The sequence below is a fragment of the Coturnix japonica genome, chromosome 15, assembly GCF_054131305.1.
Source record: "Coturnix japonica strain WE chromosome 15, WE-NBRP24, whole genome shotgun sequence".
NCBI lineage: Eukaryota > Metazoa > Chordata > Aves > Galliformes > Phasianidae > Coturnix > Coturnix japonica.
In genome coordinates, this window is record NC_140677.1 from 5,990,425 (window position 1) to 6,004,064 (window position 13,640).

At 43.4% G+C, this 13,640-nt stretch overlaps 1 protein-coding gene across 50 annotated transcripts in view; it reads left to right on the top strand.

Moving 5' to 3' along the window:
- The window catches only part of MAGI1 (membrane associated guanylate kinase, WW and PDZ domain containing 1), a 284,769-nt gene that overhangs the window by 160,416 nt on the left and 110,713 nt on the right, over positions 1-13,640 (top strand). For 7 of the 50 annotated variants that reach the window (XM_085516276.1, XM_085516278.1, XM_085516279.1 and 4 more), the window contains exon 1: positions 12,788-13,041. The exons of 34 other annotated variants lie outside the window; for them this stretch is intronic. The gene's annotated coding sequence lies outside the window, so the exon portion shown is untranslated. Of the gene's footprint in view, positions 1-12,729; positions 13,042-13,640 lie in introns of those variants that run through there. 9 more of the 50 variants (XM_085516271.1, XM_085516273.1, XM_085516286.1 and 6 more) reach the window with 3 other exon arrangements.

Consider the following 13,640-nt stretch of genomic DNA (forward strand, 5'->3'; position numbering starts at 1 on the left):
TCTTTCAAAATATTTATTTCTTTGTTAAATGTATGCAGATAATTATAGATAAAGGCTCTGAGTACTGTACTGTCAAATGGAAGTGGAGTGGTTTGGTATCAAAATGGGACTTCACATTTAAATTGTACCTATGTGCTTTTTATGTTTTATAATGGATTTGGTAGCTAATCGCAACCTAAACTGGCTTTCTGAAATGGCATGCCATTGTAGATAGCCTAATGGTTTACCTGGCAAATGAGAGGCAAAAATGATGCTGTATTGGGTCGAGACCAAAATAATAAAGATAAAAAGAAGACAGCAGAAAAAATACACTCAACATTGCTGCTATGATGGGGTCATCCAAGTAATGAAAATAAAAGGTGGTAGAAGTGAATTCTCTCAGTCTCCAAGTCAAGAAAAGCAAAGTATTTTAGGGAGGATAGTCTGGTTTCCCATGCATTGGGCCAAGTTGTTCATGCTCACCAATTCTTTTCTCCTTAGTGCTATCCAACGGGGCCAGATCAAACAGCAAACAATTCTGTCCATCATCCAGCTGGGAAAATATAATGCACTAAAGCAAACAGCTCAGCCAGTATTCATGGGGTCAGCACACATGATAATGATTTAAATGATCATAAAGCTGTTCGTTTTATGATGCAGAATATTAAAAAATAAGAGAGAGAGAGAAAGAGGGAGAGGTTACTTAGTAGACTTACTGGTTGCCAAACCTTTTGTAACGCCTTTGCAGTGGAACCGATTAGAATTTCCTATGAACTTTGTGTGATTTGTTTGTAAACCCAGATGAAAATGGTAAACTAAAGGTGATCCCGGTTGGTTAAAATATTTGCAAGTTACAGAAGCGTGGCCAAAAGAAAAGTCCTGCTTCTGCCAAAAATGTACTTAATTGAAAGGAAAAAAAAAAAAAAAGGGAAAAAAAAAAAAAGAAGAATTTTACAGGTAGTTAATTTTTAATGCAGACAGGTGTCTTTTTGGTATGCAAAGCCTGTCTTTTATCACACAGGAGATATTACTTCTGGAAACCAAACTTTTATGGAGAGCTTGTAGAGACTTGTTTTGGAATGTAAAGAACTGTGGTTTTACCCTCAGTATTTCTGATGTGCTCGCAGCAGCTTTTTGTGGAGAATCGAGGGATGAATGTTGCTTTCAGAGCAGTGATCCGTTCCAGGTGCAGGATGTGCAAGCATAGATTGTCTTAATTCCCTTCCAATGTTTTCAGAGCCTGTGGGTATGACAGAGGCAGGGTGCTGGTGTTTGACCTGTTCCCATTGATTTCAGGTGAGCGTTGGATGGGATCCGTGGTTCTTTGCTTTTGGGAAGAGGTTCTTTGTGATGCTGCTCTGCAAGGGTCACTCGCTGGGGTTGTCCTTGCCAGCTGTGACATTTTAGTCCTAGCCACCCATTTCCCGAGCATCTCCTAATCTGGATCATAATTCATCAGCTAATTTATAATGCTCATCAATTGGGGTTCAATTTGTTTGTTTGCTCTGTTACGGGTTTGATAGCAGAGATAAATCTGTGCATGTGGCTATTTGTATAAGGAGCTGCTTTGTGAGTGGTGGCACTGATCCCTCAGGACAGCACTGCTCAAAATAGCATAGTCTTGTAAATAAGGAATTTGCATAGCAATAGCTAAAGATTTAACAGAACAAAGAGAGACCTCTCTTGTTTGTCTCCTGAGCAGTTTAAGTGTCTTGGCTTTATTTTGTTGGTTAACTACATACGGAATTCATCCTGACAAACTTTGGAAGGGATGAGTAGAATTCTTCCAGGGCTGGTCAAGTGAAAATGCTTTCAATGTTGTGTTGAAAGGTACAGTATTGCTAAAGTGCAGATCTATAGATGTGGTGGAGTAGTTACTGGGTGAAACACTCTTTGCTTGCCTGGAGAGAGAGATTAGATGATGGCAGTGGTATCTTCTTGCAGAAGAAGCCTGTTCTGTGTCAGGTCACAGGTCTGTCTATCTGTATGAAGCTGCTGAATGCTCTGAGGTTCCTTTATGACTAACCCAAAGTCTTTAAAAATAGACCAAGCATCAGAAAGCTCTCAAAATGTTTAGAGATAGGATGTCTACTTTGGCTAAATGGCATAGTTTCAATTGCCTCTTACAGTCGTCTCGTTTTAATGGATTTTTATCCTCTTTTCTTTCTCTGACCAACACAAATGCAGCTCACCTCCGATATGAGGTCACACGGGTGCTTGGTGAGATTTGCTAATGTTGATGGTTACAAAAACAGGCAAAGACCCATCTGATGTAAAAGTCCTCCTTTGCCTCCATCCCTGTGCCCTCAGCTCACCTGCTTGTGGGGATGGGCCAGAGGTGGCCTCAGGACTGACAGAGCGTTAGTAGGAGCCTTGCTGTCATCTGTATGGAGAGCAAGGTTTTGTTTGTGGGTCCTGTAATGCTAAGAAACACCACACCCCATCTGGATCAGCCTTTTAGATGAAGTTCCCCATTATTAGTGATCTTTCCAGTCTGATGAGATCTTGTTGTTTGGATGCCAACATTTGGGTTTTTGGTCCTTGAGAATTTGATGCCTGTTTCAGGATACTGCTAAAATAAGGGTTCTACTATTGGATGACTCTGCCTGCTCTGTGTTGGCTTTTTGTATTTTTAATAGAGTAGAAATCAGCACCAATTTGAACTGCAAATAGTCCATAGGGTTGGAATGCACTATATAAAGGTGACTCATAGTGAGCAATTTCAGAAGACTTTAAGGGAAGGACAGCCCAGAGCCATTGGTACCTACAGAGGTCCCAAAAGATGAGTTTTTGATTGCTTAGTTTACTGTACAGGGATCAAAAGGACCCTCCTCAGCTGAATTGTAGTTGTGTTCTCCTCTGTGAATTCAAACCATTTGTTGGGGTTTGAATGTGAAGTGGAAACATCAGTGCAAGGATGGGCAACTAGATTACAGACCCCACTTAGGCTTGAAAACATTTAGAAGTCTGGTTGTGTAGTGGAACACAACACAGTGTAAAAGACTTGGGGTCGTATTTACAGCTGGCATAGACCAGCCCAGTGCCATGGGTTTGAGGGCAGCAATACCAGTTTCTGCTAGCTGAAATCCTGGCCTTTAATCTGCCGTCAATCTAATAAAATTGAGCTGCTCTAATTACCACAGTGTCTGTCGTTAGCCTGAAATGATAAAGCTGAGTTGGATCCCACACAAGTCAGCAAACACTCTGCAAATCTGAGTTAAACCATTTGTTTGCCCACTTAAGGAAAGGTTGTCCACGGTCATGGTATGTGTGGAAAGACAGCGGGGGAGTGAGAGGAACAACTGAAACATATGGCCAAAGTGAGCTGTCTCTGGAATCCAATGCACTGGGATAAGACAAGCTGTTGAACTGAAGAGAAAGCTTCCATATATACACACAGACACACATACATACATACTATATATATATATATATATTTATAAAAACATACCAATATATCCTTGTGCACATATATGTGTACATATATTTATATACAAACACCATATTTCAAAATTATAACTGGAAGGAATTCAGTATCGCTGGTCTCACACGTATGTTTGAATGAAGGTAAAACAGGCTGTTAAACTGTAAGCCTAGGAAAAAAGGTCCAAGCTCAAGCCCCCAAAATCCATAATAGCTGCATCATTATGTAAAAGGAAGCAGCAGCTCCCCCACCGAAGTGTCCATAAACAGAAACCTTATCAATAGTTCCAGATGCTCACTGACTTTATGATACTGTTAAGTTTAATTGTGCTGACATAATGGATTGTATTTGCATGGAGCAAGGTCTTTTCGGAATCAGGTTTGAGGAGCACAAGGAGAGGTATGACACAAAATGGGACATGCTCTTCATTGCTTCCTAGCTGTTAATTCTTGACCTTCAGTTTCTTGAAAGTGGCATCTTCCTTGTATTTGTGACCCCTTGAATGGTCAGATTTGAGTTCTTTCTGTATTGCAGCTGCACTTGCTGCTATTTTTGCCCCTGCAGTGGCTGTTAGTTTAATTCTTAGTCAGGCTTATTGGTTTATTATTAAAGCTAAAAGCTATAATTTCGAGCTCTGCTCCTTGTGCTGCTTCTCCTCCAGTCCATGGAAAAGGAACTTTTGCTATTAGTTTGGGGTGAACAGAGGCCAACATCCACTCGGTCTGAAAACCTCCATTTGACTGTTGTGGTGAATGCAGGGAGAATTGCAGTGCCTCGTCCTTGAGGCCTTTCAGCAGCAAAGGCTTTCTGTCCCCAGAAGCTGGTATCTGCAGCTTTTACCAGCTGTCCCACCAGGATACACTCATCCATTCCAATCATTAATTCCATACCTTTGTGCTGTTTTATAAATTGCAGAGCCTGTCTTCCAACCCCCCAAATCACCACCTGACATGACAACATCAAAGGAACCCTCCTTTGTGTAATAAAAAACTAACGGTGAATCTTCTGTGCCAAATATATATGGCTATTTCCAAGCAGGAATAATGAAAAGTGTAAATTCTCCTGCTCATTTTTGCATGTGAGTATTGACAGCAAGACCAAAATCATAATGTATGTTTTGGCTTCTGCTGTTGTTTTGACATCTCATGCGCTTTTAATAAATGTTCATGGTCGAACATTCTCATTAAATGGGCATATTTATGTTCTAGCACTCAGTTGGGAAGGAAGGATTGCAACTGCTATTTTATAATGGAGAAATTTGTTTGGCACTGGCATGTATGCAAAACAGAGTTCTGCTTTTGGAAAGTATTGACGAAGTGATCAGCTATTGTGATGAATTCGAATGGAATAATGCAAACAAATGAAGAATCTAATTGCAGGACCAAGAAAACTTGATACAGTTTATACTGAGATTGCTATCTTGTCTTGCTGAAAAGAGCATGGTTATTTTTAAGGCCTCTAAGTGGTCCAGCTGTAGCCACCTTGTGACTTATGCATAACTATTCTGCAGTGAACTTTGGGAACTGTAGTTCTCTGAGCATAAATTTATCTGCTGCCTGATGCCAAGCACAAATGCTCGTTTGAGGTGTGGGCCAACAGAGACAACGCTATTTCATTTGGCTTTGTTGCCTTTTGATTCAATGTGATCTTCTCCTGATGTTTTCCACTGAGGGATTTCAGCTGAGGAAGATTGTCTGCATATCATGGGACTTTACAGCATATCATGAGGGTATTTTTGGAAGGCAGAGCACTGGCCAACAGCTCTCCCCAGTTCCAGCATTATCTCCTGCTTCCTGTGCGAGTGCATCCAGCGCTCTGCTGAGTGTTTTCCTTTTGGCCTCTTCCTCTCTGCACTGATACTTGCTGTCAGAAATCTCAACCTATGTCAGTCCTGGCTCAGTTTGTGTGGGTGAATGTAACGCATGTATTTATTTTTCCATTATTTTGAAAGATTCTTGAAAGTGTTTCTAGAAAGTGCGGAGTTTTCTGCTTTCCTTGCTTGGGGTGAAGTATTCCTTTTTATTACCATAAGAAAATCTTTAGCTCTTCTCCATTACTGTGTCATTTAGTTATTATAGACAGATGAGTTTATCTTCTAAAAAGAGCCTTAAAGATGCTAAAGTGATAGCGTTACAATTTAAAACCCTTCTGACACAATCTATTCCATAAGAGCACTATATCTTGTCGTCTCACGCGAATGGAAATCAAATAAAGCTTTCACTTGCTTGACAATTGTTGCAAAATATCAGAAAAAGATCACACTTTCATATAGTAATGGCTGTGTCATCCCTGTGATGTTCAAAGAGCAAACCCTTTTGTGCGCATAGACAAGTTTACTTTTGAGATCCATTGCTATTTTCTAGGCTTTTTGTAGTTGCTATGCCATTCGCCCCAGTGGCACTTAAATGGTCTTGCTCATTTGTGTTTGGAAAAAGAAAGCAGAAGGACATTGAATAAAAGCAAAAAAAAAAAAAAAAATTTAATATTAAAAAGTGCAATGGAATTTGAGATGAGAAAGGTTTGTATTTTAATGAGATCAAGTTTGCAGCATAATGCATTTTATTCTCTGCCCAGAGATCCAAGAGGATTTTGGAAATGTGCTTTTCTAGTGTCTGGTTATGGTCATCTTCAGCTGATCTTTGTTTCCTTTAAGACATTCTTCCTACCTGGTGGACCAGAAACAAATCGAGAAGCATGGGAGGTGGTTTTGCCATCTGTGCATAACGATGTAGAGGCTGACATCTGTATGGCAGAATTCAGGAGGGGAAGTGAGAAACAGGTGGAAGGTGTGTATTTGTAGTTCCACCTGCAAAGCTGTAATGAAAGCTGTACATCAGATAAAGATCCAGAAGAGCAAGATCCCTGCTGTAACATCACAGAATTGAAAGCAGAGCAACATTTAATTGTTTTGATGCAGTCACAGGGGAGGAACTTTATTTTTTGTGTTCTTTCCTACCAGCTCGACCAATAGCTAATAACTGTAGTTAATTCTCTACTGTGTGTTGATGAAGAGAGGATAATGAGTATTTTCTCTTTATTTTTCCTCCTGGGCTCTGAAATCTGAGTTTCTGTAGGGTTTTTGTATGTGTACATGTAATCGATGCTCTGAACAGCCCAGTCCGAGACCTACAGCTTTGCAGTAATAGAGGAACAACTGCCTACTATGATTTGCCTTTTTAATTATCACTTCAATCATGGGTACTCAGCATTTGTAATGGCAATCGATACAGTAATCAAGGCATAAATAGGAATCATTGAGGAGAGCAAAATCCATCACATTTACTTAGCCTCTGTGACCCTTGGAAAAGAAAATAATAATCTGATTTTAGTGAATTATTGTCTGTGATAATTAAGGTAAAACTGGGTAAGGAGAGAGGTGACTTCTGATGCCACAAGTAATCCTCTCTCACCCTGTCCTCCTAGGCCAGGGGATGTCTAGCCAGCAATGTAACAGACATGTTGGGAGCTATACTTAAACGGAGAGGGCTTGGTGGGGTGGACCCAATGGTGGTTTGCAGAGGGGCATAGGGACCTCTTGGATTCTAGGCTGAGGTTTGAAAAATAGGAAGATCTCTTCAAGAATTAATACAAGAGTCCTAATGAATTTATATCTCCTTTCACGTTGTTTCCCATTAGCAAAGTCTATTGGCCACATGGTAGCGTTTGACTTGCTGTATGTTTGTTGTTACTGCTATGGTGCAAATGGCAAGAGATTTGTTATTTAGGCTTCAGGAAGGATATTGTCTTCCCTGAAAATTGTTTCAGTATCTCTCCATAGAGACACAAATAAAATGAAGGGGTCAATTCCTACAGCAGTTATTTTGTAGTAGTTCTGTTGGATAAAACTGATTGCTTACATGGCCAGTGAACTTAAACTGCTTGTTTGATTTGGGTTGCACTGTACAAACTAAAACAGAAACCACATCCAGGCTGCTTTGGATTGGAGGAATTCTGCTATCGGTTCAATCTGTTTTCCTTGTTGTTGTTTCCGTGTATTGAAAAGATAAATATGCAAACATATTTGCTTCATTAATTTTAAACAGTGCCAGGAAAAAGGTTCTGTCTGGGGATGGTGGAAAAATATCATGAAAATTAGCTCTACATATTTTGCTTTCAGTCAACTCCGTTAATTAGGATCAAAGTACTGCCATTTTTAAAACTTCTCACCGCCTCTTCCCACACGTCTCCATCTTTCAAAATGATGCAGTTAATTGAGGCTGAGGCTGATGGCAAAGCCTACGAGGAGCAGGTCCTGGCACTGCTGGTGGTGGTGTAGCAGCGCTCCGAGGTGCCTTTGTAAAGGGCAGGTTGGGCCTCCTGTACCTCGGCTTGGCCACAGGGACAGGACTGGGGCAGACCATTTCCCACCTGCATTCCTTGTAGACTCTCTTTTATGCGTTGGTTTTACATGGTATCATCTTTGCTCTTAGAAGATAGGCCCAGTGGGGTAGATGCTTTTCCAGGAGCGAAAACAGCTCATTGCCGTGTAATTAGCAATGGAATACTTGAAGGTGGAAGGAAAACATGAAAAATAATAAAATTGGATTGTGCTTGTAGCCAGCAGATTGCAGTTTTCTGAAGGAGCTCAATGCCAAATGCTGTCTGTGTTTGGATGGGAAGCCCTGGAAAGGTGATGTGCAGTCCCCCAAAACCCAACAGGCAGAAAACAACCACAGCACTCACTGTACCAAGGTGTTCGCACTGTGCTGCCTCTGGCTTACCTCTCCAGCATGAAAATTCATCAATATTAAGCAAGAGCACCATTATAGAAGGATACTGAGTCAGCTCAAAGCACCCTGCTGACCTAAATGCCTTTATTTACCTTCATTTCCACAGGCAACATGTTAGAAAAATACTTTGTGTGTGTTTTGCGTTGGCTTTTTCTTTTTAATGACCTTAACTTGAGTTGCTGTGTGGCTTTCTCTCAGCACACGTGCAGGGACTCTTGGTTTCATGCTTTGATCCATATTGTCACGGCTATTGTGCATTAAGAGCCCACGTGGATGTAAAAGCAGGGGTTGAGTTGCTCTGGGTTCATTTTTGGATCTGTTTAGGCTGCTCGGCAAGGCTTCTTAAAGTTTTGTTTTTAAACTTCAGTGCTGTGTAACCACTTAAAAGACTGGCGCAGTCTTAAGTATTGGGCTTAGGCATGGTCTCATTTAATCCCATGGGGAAAAGGGGCAGGAGAGGCTTTTGTGTGTTTTATTTTTGTGCTGAGAAGTTTTCTCCTGATCCATTCTCAGTGAGACAAACCTTGCCTCATCTTCACTGTGTGAATTATCACATGTATATGTTTTTCTGGCTCTTGTAGCTGACAGTGATGTGTAGGAGCGGGTCACGGGTGAAGGATCATTATTACTTACTGATGGTGCTTGGAGGGCTTCTTGTTACTCTGTTTGTATAGTATCTTCCAGAAAGTGACCTGGTCCATAGCTGGGCTATAAAACAAATCCTCTTACAGGTGTTTGTTGCTTGCTGGATGCAACTGGCTGCATGCCTGTGTACACAGCAGAGAGGTGAAGGCAGCATCAGGCTTTCCTTCAGAACATGAGGTGATAGAACAAGTCTGGCTTTGGTGCATTCTCTGCAGCTCGTGGTGCTGCCTGCTTGATTTTAGGAAAGTGACCTCCCCTCCTCTGTACCTCTTTGTTTGTCTTTTTTGGTTAGCAGGAATGCAGCTTGGTTCTTGTATAAAGTGTATTGAATTCCAAAGAATCAATACTCTATTTACAGCCTTGCTATTATTATTTCACCAAAGTGTAAAGTGCAGGAATGAGCCATTTAGTGCCTCATGTTCAGCAGCAGTGCTGGGGAGCATTACCTTTAAGTTAAAAAAATAAATAAAAGGAAGAATAAATGTGCATTTCATGTTCTTAATAAGAACTGGAGGTGCAGTTTCCAATCCTCAGCCTGACCTCTCCTGTGTTTCAATTAACCAGGCTAGCTTCCAGGAGAGAATCTTGTTCTGGATGGAATAAAGGCACTGAATCAGTGCCAGGGAAATGGCTCAAGAACATGCAGATCTCCCCAGGTTCCCTGAGGTCTCTGGGGCTTTGAGGAAGGTCTCCTGGCCCAGGGCCCCTTTGCTCTCACTTTTACTGAGCATTTCCAATGTCTCCATCATCTTTTGCCCCAAACCAGCATTGTCTTGCTTCGATCAGCTCTTTCCAAGCAAAATGCAATTGTTTCTTACAGTCCATGGCAAACTTAATGGCATCACTTGACCTCTGCGCTACCAGTTCATATACTGCTGGTCCCCATGTTCTTTATGCTAAAGAAATGTTTGGTGCCTGCAACAGAACCACACATGTCACCAGCAGGAGCCTACCTTCAGAGGTGCGGCAGGAAGTCACTATAACACATACGTCCCAAAAATTCAATGTAAAGAATTTTTCATATTGTTTTTCAATCTGGTGGTAGTTCTGCCATCTTATCTACCTGGGCTCACTACCAGAGGAACTCAGTGAAGTGTTGGGTCTGGTGTATACAGAGCAAATTAAATGATCTGTCCCTAAAATCAATGAACACAAAGAAGAAAGCAGTGTGTAGCTGCACTCAGTTGATTGCAATTTCCTGATCAGGACGTATTGCTTTTCAGAACTGTGTCCCATTTGTGCACCTTTGTGTAGTACCCTCAGAAGAACAAGAAGTGCTCCTCAGGGATACACACATGTATGTACGTGTGGCAAAAGTATGGATGCCATTGACCAGTTTACAGATGAACTGAGCTCTTCCTTTCTTTCTTTGAAGTATTTGCCCATATTACATTGATGATACTTTTTCTTCTCCTGTTCTCCATGAAATAAATAAATCCAGTGACGTCAGTGTCAAATGAAAGCGTGAGTAGATGGGAACCCACCAGTTGTGTTGCCAGCAAGCTTCAAAGGCTGAGACTGTTTCCTGCTGCAACAACACAATCTCCTCTTGGTGCTGGCTCCAACTGTTCTCCTCTGAAGTCCCAAATTCAGAGTGCTGTGAGGCTGCCTCTGCGTTTTAATCCTACCTTTGTTCCTCACTGCGGGGTGTGGGCCAACACCAGGGCTACGTGGTGAGCATTGGTGTTCTGGCAGGAGATACTGCACTGTCTGTACCAGGGCTGCACTGTGGTCCCAATGATGCTGAGCATCAGAATTTTTGAGATCCCTGGAGAGAAAGATCTCAGCATAGATTTCTGGAGTACTAGATCACATTTCCTTAACAAATGATGAAATACACAGGGGAAAAATGACATCACTTTGTCCTGCCCGAAAGTAATTCTTAAGAAATATAAAGTTAAATGCCAGCAATGCTCTAAATTGTCTTCTGTGAATAAAAGGGGACAGTAAAGAATGGACTCTAATTTTCGCCTACTCAAGGTAATAAAGTGGCCCATTTTTTATCATAATGTCCCATGTCCTGATGCCATCAAGGACAGAGACAAACTTCTGTTGACTTAAACGGGAGAATGGTTTGACCTTTTATCAGGGCTCAGTTCTAGTTAAGCTTGACAAGTGAGTTTTTGGCCAGCTGTGCTTTTCATTGGGGCTGTCACACCTGGCCTGCATCACTTTGCATTGTCCGTTCTCTGTTGTTGGTTCCTACCTGATTGGTTATCAGCCAGCTTTGCCCTGATACTGTGGGCACCTGGAGCTCCTCTGTGATCTCTGAGATGCTGAGCCATGGCTGCTGCTGCTGCTGCTAGAAAGGTTGCATTGTGACAGCCAGGAGAGGCACCAGGGGTGCAGCATCCTTCAGTTCACCTGCAGTCATGGTGCTTGTGGCTGGACCATGGATTGTGCTGAATCAGGTCTGGAGAAGCTGAGAATGGCCAAGAAAATTGAGGTAACACGTGAGTTTTGTGTTTTTGTGGTTTGTGGACGATAGCTTCAGGAGCCAGGTCTTTGATCAAGCTACAAGAGTGGGCAGTGTTGTGCCAAGAGGGTAATAGAATCACAGAATAGAATCATTAAGGTTGGATAAGACTTCTAAGATTATAAAATCCAACTGTCAGCCACCCCCACCAGACCCTCTAACCGTGTCCCTCAGTGCCACATCTCCACATTTATTGAATAGTGACCCTGTCACCTCCTTGGGCAGCCTATAACAACGTATCACCACTCCTTCATGAGAAGTTTTTCCTAATAGCCAGCCCAGATCTCCTCAGGTGCAAATTAAGGCCATTACATCTCATGCTATTGCAGTCACCTGGAAGAAGAGGCTGACCCCCACCTCACTACAACCTCCTTTCCAGGTGGCTGTAGAGTGATAAGATCTCTGAGCCACGGTGTGCCTATTACCTGCCTTTTGGATAAGTCCGTCCTTTCTAAGCGAGCTATGCCTAACAGTTATTTACCTGTTTTGTGGAGATGACTTATGCTAAATTCTTGTTAAGTGACAGTGCTGAATGGAAATGGGTAGCAGGGTTGTTTGGCAGCCACTCCCAAGTGATGGTGCTCCTTGGTGAAGGTAGAGTTTAACTAACAGAGTCACAGAGTGGTATGGGTTGGGTGGGACCTCAAAGGTCATCCCTTCCCAACCCCTCAGCCTCAGGCACTGCATCAGACACTATATCTGGTTGCCCAGGGCCCCATCCAGCCTGGCTTCAAGCATCTCCATCCAAGGGGGGGCTTTATTTACAGGATATATTTGTATGTGTGTGTATTTATAGCACCTTTCCACGTTTATATTTCCCTTCTCTCACTGAAGGAAAGGAAAATCCTCCTCCCTTTTGTGCAGCAATAGGGAAGTTGAGGCTTTTATGAGCATTTCTTCATGGCTGACCCTGTGGATCCCACTTGTGGGTGCATTTGGAGCATGAGGCTCACTCCCCCTCACAGGGCTGGCAGTGGTGCATGCCGTCTGCCACCTCCTCAGAGCTCCATTCCTGTGTGTGTTTATTTCTGTATACATATTCTAAGCTGGTTTGCGGTTGGGAAAGGAGGGGAAAAAAGGCTTGTCACGTTTGCTTCTTTCAAGAGCGAATATGAAAACCCATGGCTCAGTGCAGCCCAAAGATGCATTGGCTGTGGCCAGCATCTCCCTGCAGGAGCATGTGGGGGCTTCATGTAGGGTCTGTGCTTGATGCTGTGTGCCTATCAGAGAGCTGAATGGCACTTTGTTGCCCGGTGATTTTCCAGACCAAGTTGATTTGGAAGGTATTACCCACCTTCAGATCATTGCGTTTGCTTCACATTCTTTTCCTCCTTGGCAGGGGGTGGGAATAAAAGGAAAAAAAAATAAAGATAAAATAAGGGGGTCGCAAAAACAAACCCTCCAAAGACAAACCCTTTTTAAAGCGAACCTTTCCGAGCAAAGCCTTCCTTTCGGCTTTGCCTTTCCCCCGACGGGGGGATCATGTGGTTCGTGCCGCGGGGCCGTGTTTATCCAGGGCCATGTGGAGGTGGGCGGGTGCCTGCCCGGGGACAGGGCACGGGAGAGGCCGGGCTGGCGGAGCAGCAGCTCTGTGAATAGCCCACATTGACTGAACAGTCTACCCGGACTAATTTGCTGTGCCTGTGGGCTCGATAAAAGAAGCAGCTGCCGGTACGGGGCTCGCTTAGACGCATGTAGATGAGACGGTGGACCGCCAGAAGGATCCGAGCGGGTCGTTGTTTCTTCTGGAATCCCTACCTCCGGCTCGGGGAAGTTGCAGCCATCAGGTAACTGCTTCAGCCCTTCCGCCGTGGATCGCGCTGCTGGGAGCGGAGCGCTCGGCCGGGCTGCGGGGCTGCTCCAACTGCTCCCTGCAAGCTGCCGCTCGGGAGGCTTTGCAAATCGTGCAGCCATGTTCCGCAGGCACAGTTATTATTTCCCTTCCTTTATTTTTCCCCCCCTTCTCCTCCCCCATTTTAATTTTGCTGCGATCTAAATGAGGCTAAGTCTGGTGCTTCTCGTTTTGCATCTGTCGATGCACCAGCCAGCCATGTTTTTCGTGTGATTATGTGCGCGGTGCGGGTCTCGCTGGGAACGCAGGGATGCTGGCCGTCCTTTCGGTGTCAGGCCCTTTGCATCTTCTCCGGGAGGAAGAAATAAATGGGGAGATGGCTGTAATGGTTTTTTTGTGAGCGCTGGGGATGGGCTCGTTGGGAATAGGGAGAAGGTGAGAGCTGAAGGCTCACCCTCCAAATCTCAGTGGTTGTATTGAATTTGCCATTCGCCCACGTTATCCTCTCCACCATTCTCTCCTCTGTGCTCCCCCCCACTCCGGAGATTTACATCTATTTCTTAAGTGTTGATTGAATAACGCTACGGCTCAGCT